Source organism: Pleurodeles waltl, chromosome 8, assembly GCF_031143425.1.
Source record: "Pleurodeles waltl isolate 20211129_DDA chromosome 8, aPleWal1.hap1.20221129, whole genome shotgun sequence".
NCBI lineage: Eukaryota > Metazoa > Chordata > Amphibia > Caudata > Salamandridae > Pleurodeles > Pleurodeles waltl.
In genome coordinates, this window is record NC_090447.1 from 1,383,764,278 (window position 1) to 1,383,778,191 (window position 13,914).

Sequence of the window (13,914 nt, forward strand, 5' to 3'; positions counted from 1 at the left end):
TAAAATAAATCTGTTATGGGAAACCATACAAATATTTTGGAAACACTTCACATGGCCACCAAAATGTGGCATGCCAAGCAATTATTCAATCATCCTTTCATTTTCCTAAGTATATTTACCCATTGCCACCATGATTTAAGCTTTACTTTCTCTCATCCAATTTTTCACCAAAATATCCAATCATTTATCCATCCATTCAGCATCCACCCTTTCTTTCAATCATCCTTTCACCCATCCATCCATTTACCCAATTCTCACCCATGCATCCTTTCGACTACCCACTCATTCTTTCCTTTCACTCATTTCACCCATCCTTTCTTTTAACCTACCGTTCTTTCCTGTTTCCATCAAACCACCATTTTTAGTGCACGTTATGTGAGCTTTTGCTCCCTCTGGGCTTTTTGTTTGTTCGCAATGTTAGAAAAGCCATGTAGTCAAGCCAACCAAAACCTTTTCATAATGGAGGGGCAATGCTAAAGCCTGTGATAATGGTGATTCGTAATCATTGAAATGCAATGAAGGGGTGGAATAAAATTGTCAATGACAGACAGAAAAAGAGATAATGCAAGAAAGGAGACAGTATACAAAAAATAAACAAGGCAAAATTAAAAGTAATAAGTGGGCAGAGGTAAAAGTTACAGAAATAATCATAATAATAAATAATGGGATTTACTGGGTTGAGCACAGCCCTAAGCACTGGCGCTATTGGTCGGCGCCTCCTCCCCAGCTCTTGCCGGTCCTGCCTCTGTTCCCCTCTTCTTGCCCTTCGATGCTGATGTAAGAAATAAAGAAGATTAAAAAAGTACATTAGTTTTACAGTTAAGCTCCACAAAATTACTATAACAGGCAAACACAGTAACATTGTACTTTTCTAAATCAGATATCCTTTGGCATTAGTATCAACTATCAGCGAGATGGCTTTACTAATCCTAAAATCCCTATTCCTAATTTCCTTTTAAAAAAACTAGTACATTGCAATGAAGAATCTTTGATTCTATTCACATTTCTCATCCTCTTGATGGACCAACTCATTCTCCCTTTTTTGCAATGGATAGATGCATACTAGTACTAGACATCACTGTGAAATTGCTTGGGACTGTACGAGTTACATAAACAAAGTCACAGAGAACACTAACTCACTGATGTCACTAATTCACATGGTGACAGGAGGACAGTGGAGTCTGCATTGCAATGGTTTCTTACATAATCAGTCAAAGCAAGTGCTGATGAGTACGATGAGGTAGCACTTAGAACCCACCTAGCTTTAACTGGATCACATAATAATATTCTTAACATACATTAAACGTAACTTACCTCTGAGTGTGAGCAGCATGCCATTTGGAAAAAGGTTAGCATTGTAGAACACAAACACAATAATATAGTTTAAATAAGCACTGTGCCCTGGAATCTCAGGGCCAAGCAGGTCCTGCTCGTGGTCAGTCATATCCACCCAGAGGTGGTCAGCTGCTGGGTGGTGCGCTGGACCGGGCTGGAGAACCAAACACACCTGCGCACCCTCCTGCAATGCAGCTGACGCTCCCGCAGAGGGTAACCACTGCCAGGCCTGCCTCCCTTCCACCTCCGCCTCACAGAAGATGGGCCAGGGCTGCACCCCTTGGGGCACTGCCACCCAAAAGCTAGACTGCTGCTGCCTGTTCTGGGGGGCCTGGAGCTGCCGCTCCCCTGTTTGCCGACACCACCCTGCTCTGCCATGACACTGCATGGTGGGTTGAAAAAAACAGAAACAGGAGAAGGAAGGATGGAAGAAATAACTAAGGAAGTAAAGGGAAAAATTAACAAAAGTACAAAAAGTCACAAAAAGCACACAAAAAATTAACAAAATGTAAAAATACACACACACAAAAAGACACACTAGTACAATAAATAAAAATGAGGAGTAGATTAACTAGAAAGGTGGAGGGTTGAAAAGATTATTAAGGGATGAAAAACAGACCCAGCACCATAAACAGAGTAACAGACAAATAGGCAACACCCATGCAAACTGGGTGGTGCCGTTCGAGTGTGATTTTGAATGCAGGAACGTACTTCGCATTGCGTTTGACTTAAAATGCAAAGCGAATGATCGCAACAGGGAACTCCACCTGCTCGCGGATTTCCTTGTAGCGTGGCAGAGGTTTTTTTACTACTTTGTGGAGTTCCACATGGCACAACTCTGCCCACTCCTAATTACAAAGCATACTGGATCCAGTGGTTCTCTGGTAGATGGCCAACAAGAGAAGGGTTACTTAGGGTGGGATCTGCTTAGACTCTGACCTAGGAGACAAAACTGTTTCCCTGACTCTGAGGACAATTCAGGGAATTTACAGGGCAGGGGAACAAGGTATTTGCTGATTGCCTGTTAATGTCTCCTTACTGCCCTTATCTCAATGACCACTTAGTGTCCTGAGTTTGTGGAATGGGAACTGATATGTCTAGTAAATCTACACCTAGGTATGTATTTACGAATAAGGATCCCCAAGTGGTGTCTTAAGTGGGTGTGTGTCCCCATCCTTCAGTTACTGAAGGCATGAAAGAGAAAGGAGTGTGGGGGGGCAGGAGAGTTTGGTAAAGCTCTGGGTAGAGGATCGTCAAAAGAGAGGGCAACAGCAGGACATTGTACCCAATGCAACATATTTCTAGAAACAATTATGCATAGTATAGCACAGCTTCAACATAGTAAAACTCCTAGAATTTAAATACAAACAATGTATTATATAATGACAAGGGGAAAGCTGGCTTAAGCAGTTTAAATACATATAGGAATTAAGCCCTTCGCTGCTAGGCCTTCCCAACCCCCAGTGCCAAGCCTTTTTTTTGGCTGTTTGGGGTAGTTTGCGCTTAGGCCCCATAACATTTTGTCCACATAAGTTATTCACAACATCCCTTTTTCAAACATCCAGTGGATTCTAATGGTACCCAGGGTTTGTGGATTTCCCTGGAGGGGATCCAGAAATTTGTCGAAATACAGCTAAATTTGGGGTTTTTAGGGGAAAATGAGAAAAAAGTGCTGCAGAAGAAAGAGACTGTTTTGTTCCCTGCAAATGGCATCAACAAAGGTTTTGCGGTGCTAAAATCATAATCTTCCCAGCTTTCAGGAACAGGCAGACTTGAATCAGAAAACCACATTTTTCAACCCAGTTTTGGCATTTTACTGGGGCATGGCGCAATTTTCATGTGTTTTGTGGTTTCACCCTCCTTGCAGTTAGTGGTAGAAATGTATGTAAAACCAATGGTGGATCCTGGAAATCTATATATTTCTGAAAAGTAGATATAATTCTAAATTCAGCAAGGGGTTATTTGTGATGACCCTCCAAGGTATTCTTATAGAAGTTGAAATAAAAAAATGTTGCAATTGAGTTGAAAAACAGCCATTTCTGTCTGCGTTTTAATTTGTTAATTCTTCTAACTATGGCAGATTTTCAAAAGCAATATACATTTACGTCTGCTGAACCCTTCTGGTTGCAACAATATATATAGGGCTAGTAGGTTCACCACGAATCCTGTGTACTCAGAGCCAATAACTGAGCTGCACCTTGCAATGGTTTTTCATTGCGTATCGAATATACAGTAATTGATTTGGTAAAATATAAGGAGTGAAAAATAGGCATGAAGGAAACATAGTATTTCTGAAATGGGCACAACATATGGAATTTAGAAGTAGTGGTTATTTGCACATTTCTGAATTTGGGGGTACCTATACTAGCATGTGAATTAGAGGGCATTTCTCAAAATGACTTCTTTCCTACGCACTGTCTGACAATTGGAATGCACAAATGCAGAGAAAGACAATTGATAATAACACTTGTTCTACTAGTCTGTGTTCCCTAAGTCTGCCAATAAAAATGGTACCTCACTTGTGTGGGTAGGCATCGTACCCACGACAGAAAATAGCCCAAAACCCAAAGTGAACACTTCACATTTTCCCACCAAAACTGACCCCTTTTTTTACAATGTGCCTAGCTGTGGATTTTGGGCCCTACCTCAGCTGGGACCTAGGGAAATCTAGCAAGCCTATACATTTTTGAAAACTAGACACCCAGGGGAATTCAGGGTGGGGTGACTTGTGTGGCTCTCATCAGGCTCTGTTACCGAGAATCCCTTGCCAACGTAAAGATTTGTCTGAAAAAACACATTTTCCTCACATTTCTGTGGTGGAAATTTTTAGAATCAGCAAGGAGCCACAATTTCCTACTCCCATGGTTCCCCTCTGTTTTCCGATAAAAATAATACCTCACTTGTGTAGGTTGGTCAAGTGCCTACGACAGGGAAGGGTCAAAAACATGCAGAAATTGAGGGGGAACCAAAGTGGGTCCAAAAGGGTTGTCATGCCAATGACACCCTGGCAGGATAGTGCTTTCATTTCAGTCTCAATGAGACATTCCACACATTCTTGTTTTCAGTTGATACAAGAGATATTAACAAGCAGAACCATTATGATGCTATTATAAATTTCTTAAATCAAATAGTTTCCATTATTTGAAACTGTGTTACCAATATTACTGCTTGTTAAAGATAAGTCTGTGTTAATTAGCAATAATGACCATGACAGTCTGAACTGTTGGCAACTGAGGAATGTGTCAAGACTTTTTTAATCAACATAATGTGTTGCAGTCTGAACACGCCATGTATTGTAAGTATCAGTGTCATGACTATATATATTTACTTCCGTTGCATCTTTTGAGAAAAACATTGAAATTCTGATTCACACACCATGGGACACAATTCACAGTTCTTAAGTCATACATGTTGTGCTATTTGCCTACAGGATTCTCACCTGGCTCTACCACCTATAAACCTGTGAGCACATACTGAAAGGATACATAATTTGCACATTGGTAAATAGCATATGGCCAATTAGCCCAGGGGCCCAAGTTGGAATCCTGCATCAGGAACAAACCTCAGTCTGCAACTGAAAGAAAATAATCTATGTAGCTGTAATCACTGCCAAAGTGTACCTGAACCACAAGACACCTAAATATTCAGCACTCTGGCCAGCCAAACCCAGCTTTTTTATATCAATGCAGCACTTTAACTTACAGATCTTCAAATTCCTTTGAAGTGACAAATGATTTTAGTTTGTTTGCCCTAGGGAAGTCTATAAAAAACTAAACTTTTGGGTTAAAGCAGAAAATTCATGATAAACATGCATCTATGCTGATCAAGGTGTGAACTGTTTGTGGCGCTTAAGGGTTTTGTTTAAACTTTTGGAGGATTTCCTTTTGTGGAGTGTTTGATAGCCATTCCACCACTCTGGAAGCACCAGGTGATTTCTTGCAAACAGTAATACAGATGGACTTTAATAATGGAGATGTGTGCCTGCTGATGACCTGCCTAGCCATCAGAACTGTGTTATTAACTAATTGTAGGGGTTGTCTTGCTGATTATTTATTAGCACCTTCTGTCTTCTTGATTTTAGGTTATTCCCACCTCTGGTATATATATCTTAATAAAACTGAGGTCCCTGTATCTATCATTGCTTGCTGACCAATATGCCTGTCCCGCAAGTTAATGAGGTCTGTGCACAAAGCAGAGTACATGCTCAGTTAGAATTTTCCATTTTAAAATGGGATAACAGTGGCTGGTGGCCTCCCATTGATTTGCACTGATTGTTTGTTCTCCCATGTGAGCTTTCATTTGTTACAAAAAATTTAACCTGACAACCCCTGCTACTGAACAAGGCAGCGTCTAGTCACAAATCTCTCAGGAGACAATTCCTTTTTCACTAACTTGTGGTGACTTTACTTCTACCTTTACTATTTCTGCCAGCGTGGTCCCCTGGTAGCCTTGTGAGCTAATATCTACCAGGAGTGTTTTCAAACAAAAACAATGGTGTGTTGATTAAAGCACCTCTGCTAACATAGCTTATTCAGTAGCATCAAGGTCACATGTAAACATTTTTAAAAATGTCTAAGGACAGCTCATTACTCATACTCTCAAGAACTATCTCCAGTGCAGGAGGTTTTCAAAATAATAGAAAATCTTATTGCCCATTGTATCGAGCTGTGCATCTCTCTCTGAGTTTTTACTCAAATTTAGGTCAGAAAACAATCTGTGGCAAAAGATACTACTACCGTCCTGCTCCTACAACCCTGACCAGGTTTCCTGACTTTGTTAGCGGCATCACAAGCCTTATTATTGAATCAGGCTATCCCCTGGGTTTTTTCTCTGCAAGACTCATGCCAATGGCTTCAGATGCCTTCATTCCTGAATCCCTGTGCACTCCCTCTCATCATAGTTCAAAAGGAGTTGAAGCAAGCATTACTAATGTCCATCCATTCTAAGAAACTCTGATCCCCTACCTTCTCTATCAGAGTGGTTGAAAAATAAATCAACTGCCAGCTCTCCACATCCCTAAAAGCATCTCAACATCTGCATCCTGCACAGACCATCTTCTGATCTGTGCCCAAGACTGAAGCAATCCTTGTAGAAGTTCTTGGAATACTCATAATGATTGTGGATCAAAGAGGAGGCACCTGGCTGTGCCTGTGCTTTTAGATCTTTTGTCTGCCTTCAGTAGGTTCGCCTGTTTCATTGTGCTTGCCATCCCGCATGAGGCAGGCAATCATCCTCATGTTGTGGTATCTTTTTCATTCTTTATGTCCAACTGATTTCAAGCAATTAATCTCCTTTCTTTGAACTCATCCTTTAAAGCCCTTCTGTGTGGGTCCTGAATGCTTCTCACTTAGAACAACAGTCTTCAGTGTGTGGGTTTTGCATAAGGCTTAACTGATTTGTTTCTGGTTTTTCTTACTGACATTCAGATTATCATCATACTTAACAGAAGCCCGAACAAGCCTATTTTGAGGATAGAACTTGCAGTTAATGTAAAATAAATTTCTATAAACATAGGCACTAGTTGTAGGAGGACCCCAACTCAGCTGTCACCCAACTGGTAGCCAATTAGGATCCTCTACCACTCCAATGAACTCTGTCCATTACTTGGGGTACATCTTTGATGGTCCTGTTTCATTTTCCCCTGACTAAACAAAGGAACAACTAATTGCATCCTTCATCTGATGGCTTTGAAGATGTCTTGCAAGGCTGTGATACAGTACATCATCTTTTGCCTTGTCTATAGTAATGTACTTTTGCCACCCTGATCCTTGGTCTCAATCGCTGCACCCCACCTTCGAACATCTGAGCAATTTTCATTGGCTTTGGATGGCCAAGGAGTCAATCTATTAATGTTTTTACACGTGTTACAGTGCTGTTTCAGACAAAGGTCCTATTACTACCTCCTCCTAGTTCTTACAGTGTGAGGGTAAGATTCATCCTGGAGACAGGTAACATCTTTGCTACCATAGAAATTTGATTTGTTTTCTCTATTCCAAATGGTTATGTAAGTGATCTGCTATCTCTATTGCTGCTGTGTTTTTTTCTTCACTTTAGGATGTCACCATGATAAGATTTTGTTTGAGGTCCTTGTTTTGTAGAATAGTACATTACACTTTCAGGTCTGGTTACCTTGGTGAAGTTGGTCTAATCTGAGTGGAGACGTGCATGTTTAAATTTCTTTATCATATTATAATTTTATTTGTGTTATTCCTCAATTTCTTGGCTTTCTCCTATTACTGACCGGACACAAGGTCATCAGAGGGTGCTTCAAGGTTCCAGCAGCATTTCTAATTGAGGCGAATGATCACATCTGTAAACAGGGTGTAATTTGTGGATTCATTGCTGGTTTCTGATATACAGTCTGCAGGAATTGATGGCTATCCCTCCATTCTCTGGATCTATTTTTGGCATTTATTAATTCTCTGGAACCCTGAGGTTTGTGAGTTAATTTGGTCTTCTGTGGACAGGCATGTTGTTTTACCTCTAGATTATTTTTGGCTGTTTAGGATAGTGTCCTATTTCTTGGGGTTTGGCCAGGTCAGATCTGTGGACCAGCTCTGCATGGCTTGGCAATTGTTGTCTGGTTACTGTCAGCTCCACTATTCGACTCCAAATGTGAGACTGTTTTTGGTTGTGTCTACTGTTTAGCCCTCTCACATTCATACAGCGATACCTGCTGGAAAGCCTGTTTACAAATTTGGTTGTAGGTTGTTACAAATGAGCTTATAAATGCTACTTTGGCCACTTGACACCACAAGAGCCCTGTTTTTTCCTCTACTCATTCTTATGAACAATCTGCTTTTTGGCTGTGATTTTCAATAAGCGTCTAAGGGGGTTATTCCAACTTTGGAGGAAGTGGTAATCCGTCCCAAAAGTGACGGTAAAGTGACGGATATACCACCAGCCGTATTACGAGTCCATTATATCCTATGGAACTCGTAATACGGCTGGTGGTAAATCCGTCACATTTGGGACGGATTACCACCTCCTCCAAAGTTGGAATAACCCCCTATGTGTGTTCTTTTTCTTGATTATGATGCAGTGTCACCATCACTTATTTGCTCTTAATGACATGATAATCTGTCATCTGCATACCCATTGCTTTTGCATACAAAAGGGATCATATATTTTTATTAATTTAAGTTAGCATATGTGCAATTTAACATTGTTGTGAGCCGGCGTAGGTGCCTTACTCTATGTTTGAAAATGCATAGTAAAGATCAATGCATAGTATTACATGTGTGGTAACTTCATACAACCTCACTGGAAGTATGCGGTTCTGCAGCTGCAGCATTTTCAGACAAATTATGATTTCACAACATTTGCCACATATTCCATCATTTGCTGCATAAGCTGCGGATTTTAACAAAAACAGAATTCTGTTTCTAGCTTAAGTGGATCAAATGTTATTAAAACACAGCAACACATGTTGCTGTGCAGTGGAAGGCCCTTCGCAAAGGTTGACTGGTCACCCTTCTGTTGTTTATTGCAGTATTTGGGTGTTAAACTTGTGTTAATGAACTCAAACCTTTGCACAGAGTTAACAACAAAATGTTGAAGTAATACTGTCACAAAATGTGGTGAATTAGACTGCATAATTCACTTTTTCTTGCCACATAATTTACTCAACCCTGCCATATAATTTGGTCCTTTCCTGCTGCATAATTCCAGCGGCCCTGTCTTACATTCACAAAGACAATATGAAGCTTTTCAATATTTTTTACATTGCTGTTTGAGTGCCTGTCCCTTCCTCTGTACTCATTAGTTTATATAGCTACTTCCTCATCTCTTTGCTCATGCCATCTTGTAGTAGCACAGCACTGGTCAAAAGTAACTATTTTAAATATCAACAAGTGTCCATGGTCTAGGTTTCGACTTACTATATTGGCAATATATTCTGCCGCTGAGTTCTTTGGGGGGCTCTTGGCCTGATGTTAAGGATGGATCTCTGTCACATTGCTAATACTGTAGCCAGCTCCTCTCCATCGTTTCTCCCAGCTTCCTGCTTCTATGCCACAATTGCCACTGCAGTTAGCTGTTTAGGGTCGAGCCCGCAAGGGCATATTTAACGCATGTGTCTCGCTTACGAGTCTCTGCTGTGTACAGTAAAAGGCTGGGAGCCCACCTAACGCTTATTATTTGTTGGCTTGATTGGCACTTTTCTTTACAGCCTCGTAATTCGTCACTTCAGGCCAAACATAATTTCCGTTCCTCTGTGTCAAGTAGCCACCAAGCACTGATTGATTCAACTTAATCAGTGCTCCCGTCGTGATTGAGGTACTTTTTTGTTGTTTTGAACTTCTAGTGCCCGTGAACAGAAAGCTTGTCACTAAAAAACACATGGCCAGCAGGACAAACAAAATTGCAAAGCTTTATTTTTTTATAGCTAACTTTCTTTTACTCTGGCAAGAAATCTTTTCCTCACTTTGCACTCATGTTTTTTCTTTTGTTTTTGCTCGTGGGTGCTGTTGTAAAAAAATAATGATTATCATGTTCTAAATATTGCAAAGTGACATTGTTTCTTTATTATGTGTAATTTCTAAAATTGTGCTTTAACAGATAATTGTGCAGTACATTCAAATCCACTCCATTCCAGTCCCCCCATCTCACCCCACACCAATCTGCCCCACCTCACACCAGTCCACCCTACTCCAATCCAAACCACTCACCCCACTCCAAGCCTCCCAACCCACCCCAGTCTAATCTGCTCCACTACAGTTCACCCCACTCCAATCCAAAACAGTCTGCACCACTCCAAAACAATCTGACCCACTCCAATCCAAAACATCCATCACAATATGCCCCACTCCCATCTACCCTACTTCAATCCAAAACAATCTACCCCACTCCAATCCAAAGCAATCTGTCCCACTCCAATCTGCCCCAATCCAAAGCAATCTGCTCCACTGCAATCTGCTGCACTCCAATCCAAAACAGTCTACCACACTCCAATTTACCCCACTGTGATCCAAAACAATCTGCCCCCACTCCAATTCAAAACAATTTGGTGATCTCCAATCTGCCTCATTCGAATCTGCCCCACTCCAATATGGTCCACTCCAATCCAAATCAATCTGCCCCTCTCCAATCTACCCACTCCAGTCTGCCTCACTCCAATCCAAAACAATATGCCCGATTCCAATATGCCCCACTCCAATCCACCACAATCGACCCCACTACAATCCAGCTCATCCCACACCACTCCAATCAACCCCACACCAACCCAACCCCAATCCAGCCCAGTCCAATCTACACCACTCCATTCCAATACATCTCCCCCAATCCAGTCCAATCCAACCCCCCAGTCCAATCCACCCTACTCCACTCCAACCCACTCCAATCCATCCCACCCCACTCCAAACCATCCCACCCTACCCACTCCAATCCAACCTAGCCTACTCCATTCCAACCCACCCCACTCCAATCCAATCTAACCCAATCCACCCATTCCAATCCACCCCATTCCAATCAAGTCCACTGCTACCCAATCCACCTCACTCCAAACCAATCCACCAACACCAGCCCAATCCATCCACTCCAATCCACTTTAATCTACCCCACTCCAGCCACATCAGTCCACCCTACTCCATTCCAATCCATTCCACTCAAAACCACATTAATCTACCCCACACCAATCCAATCACCCCACTCCAATTCAGTCCACCCTACTCCAATCCAATCCACCCCAGCTCAGTTCAATCGATCTCACTCCACCAAAGCCCTCTCCTGTCTCCATACCATGTACCCAGGGCCTGTAAGTTAAATCTACTACTGGGCCTGCAGCACTGATTGTGCCACCCATTTAAGTAGCTCTGTAAATATGTCTCAGGCCTGCCACTCCAGAGCTGTGTGTGCAGTCTCAATGTCACCCCGACTTGTCCTCTAAAAAATCACACCAAGCCCCAAATTACCCTTTTCTTGCATATAAGCCACCCCTCCATTACGTCCCAGGAAGCCCATATGGCAGGGTGCCATGAAAGCAAAAGGCAGGATATGCACCTTTACGTTTTTCATGTCCAAGTAATGAAAAACTCCTAAAGTCATTTTTTATTACTGTGAGGTCTGCTCTTCTCATAGGCCAGCATTGGGAATTCCTTATAAGATCTTTAAGCTGTAAGTCCTGATGTGAGAGGAGTAACTGCATCATGTTTAGTACTGTTGGAATGGTAATAATAAATCCTCTTTACTGGTAAAGTTTAATTTATTATTACTATTTTAGAAATGCCACTTTTAGAAAGTGGACATTTCTCTGCACTCTCTGCCCTGTGTGCCTACAGCCTATCTCCAATACATGTCTAGCTTGGGCTAGGTGACAGCTAAACTTGTGCATTCCTTTCAGACACCCACAACACACAATACTCAGCTACATCTGCATTCATCTGCATACTGTTGGGTCTTCCTGGGGAGGAGGTTGGGAACGGCTCATGCTTACATTTCAAAGGGGAATGGCTAGGGTCCACACAAAGGGGCTGATTACCTCCCACTGGCAGTCTGGAGCAGAGGCAGACCTGAAAGGGGGACCTGTGCACTTCACAAGAACTCTTTTGTAGTCACCCCTACATCAAAAACACTTGTCAGTATAAGTACTGGGCCTCATGACCCACTCAGACAGTTCGCTCCTGGATCAAAAAGAAACTGCTGGAAAAAAAGGACTGGCACCTTGCTTAGCCTGACTGTTCCCAGGGACTGCTGCCCTGCTTTGTGAGCTGCCCTGCTGCCTGCTGACCTCAGCCCGGCCCAAGGAATCCTGAAAGCCAACTCCAGGTTGACTCCAGTGGCTTGCCTGCTAGCCCCTGCCAGAGTTCTCAAGAGCAACACCACGCTTGTGACCACAAACTGTTCCCCCATCCGGCCCGCAGGACACCTCCTCACTCATTGGCCATCCTGTGCCCAATACTGCTCGCTTGGCAGGGCTGTGTTCACATGCTAGAGAAGTGGCACCATCCCTGCCTCCCTTCATGCCTCACCTTACTTGGTCTGCGTTCCCCTCTGCAAGCTAGAGAGCGCGGCCGCTGCACTCACCGGACCGACACCAGCCGGCGGCAGCATCACGACTCTGGCGGGCTGGGCAGTGACTTAGGATCCAACAGCCTTCTTACCGACTCTGCAATCAGGAACCTTCACCACTGCAGCCGAGGCTGTACATACCCAAGGAAAGGTGCACTCAGCATCGACACAGGCCGGGGCAAGGAGATGCTCTGCGCCCACACTGTAATCTCATTGCCAGAAGTGTCAGGTACTTTGCCTGCTGTGTGGTACCATATTCATCCAAATAGCAGCACTCACAGATTTGCCTCTCACCAGTTCTCTTTTCTTTAATAACCTCACTCCCCCAGGACAGCGTGAGGTCCACATGGAACGTAACCCCAAGGTCCCTCCAGCATTTCTGCTTCTCAAAAGTACTGACACTTTTGGGGAATGCTCAGCTTACTAAAGCACTGCTTTGATTACATGTTTTGAATGATTGAAAGTAATAACTCCAAAATGTACTGAATGGATTGTATCTTTTTTATAGTTTTGGTCTTGATTTAAATAGATAAATATTGACTATTTTCTCTAAACCAGTGTGGAGTCTTTTTGGAGTGTTTCACTGAATGTGTGTATGTGATGTACAAAGACTTTACACATTGCCTCTCAAGTTAAGCCTGGGTGCTCTGGGCTAAGTTACCAGAGGATGAGCACGGTTGATTTAGGGTGTGTATCTGACTTACCATGACTAGAGTGGTGGGGTCTGCCTGGCTTAGGTGTACACCCTAGCCAACCAGAAACCCAATTTCTAACAGCTTCCTAAGGAATCCTTTGCGACCTCGCGTTCTGCGGCTTGAGTTATGAGTCTGCTAACTTCCTCCCACCAATTCCCTATTCTGAGACAATCCAGAGTCCTGCATGTGCCTTTCCACATTCATGGGATACATCAGCCAAACCCAGACCATCTGGTGTTAGATCGCATCTGTGTATGTAATGGAACTGTATTATTTCTGGACACCCTTGGCACTGTGCTCGATATGCTATCCCACTGTGTCCTGCATTTGATAACATATGTCATCTTCCCACTGCCTCTCGGTGCACTTATGGAGCATTTCATGGGTTCAATAAACACTCTGTACAGGATTCACATAGCTTTGGTCCCTGTGCTTGTCAGCATGCGTCAGGCTTCCAATTGACCCCTTTGTTTTCTGTCTGTGTCTTCATACACATGTGAACAGCTCTATGACCACTGTGAAAATGAACAGACAGGACATCCCTGTTCGTATTCTGGCAATGGGATTTGAATAAACAGTGAAGCCCATTTGATGAATGTCTCTCCTAAACCTTGTTTCTTCAAGACACCAAACAAAAATGTCCAATTTAGCAGTCAAATGCTTTTTTATGTCAATGGTCTATTCTACAGCCCTCGGAGGTGGTTGCAGCTTCTTCCAACGCCTTGGCCATGTGCCTGGCTTTCTTTGCCATGTTGTGGTCCGGGATAAACCCACATTGTGTAAATCCACATTGATCCGAATGTATTACCTTGGGAACCCATGGTAGTATTCTGTAAGCTAGCACATTGCATTGCCTAATATTTTGTAACTGGAATTA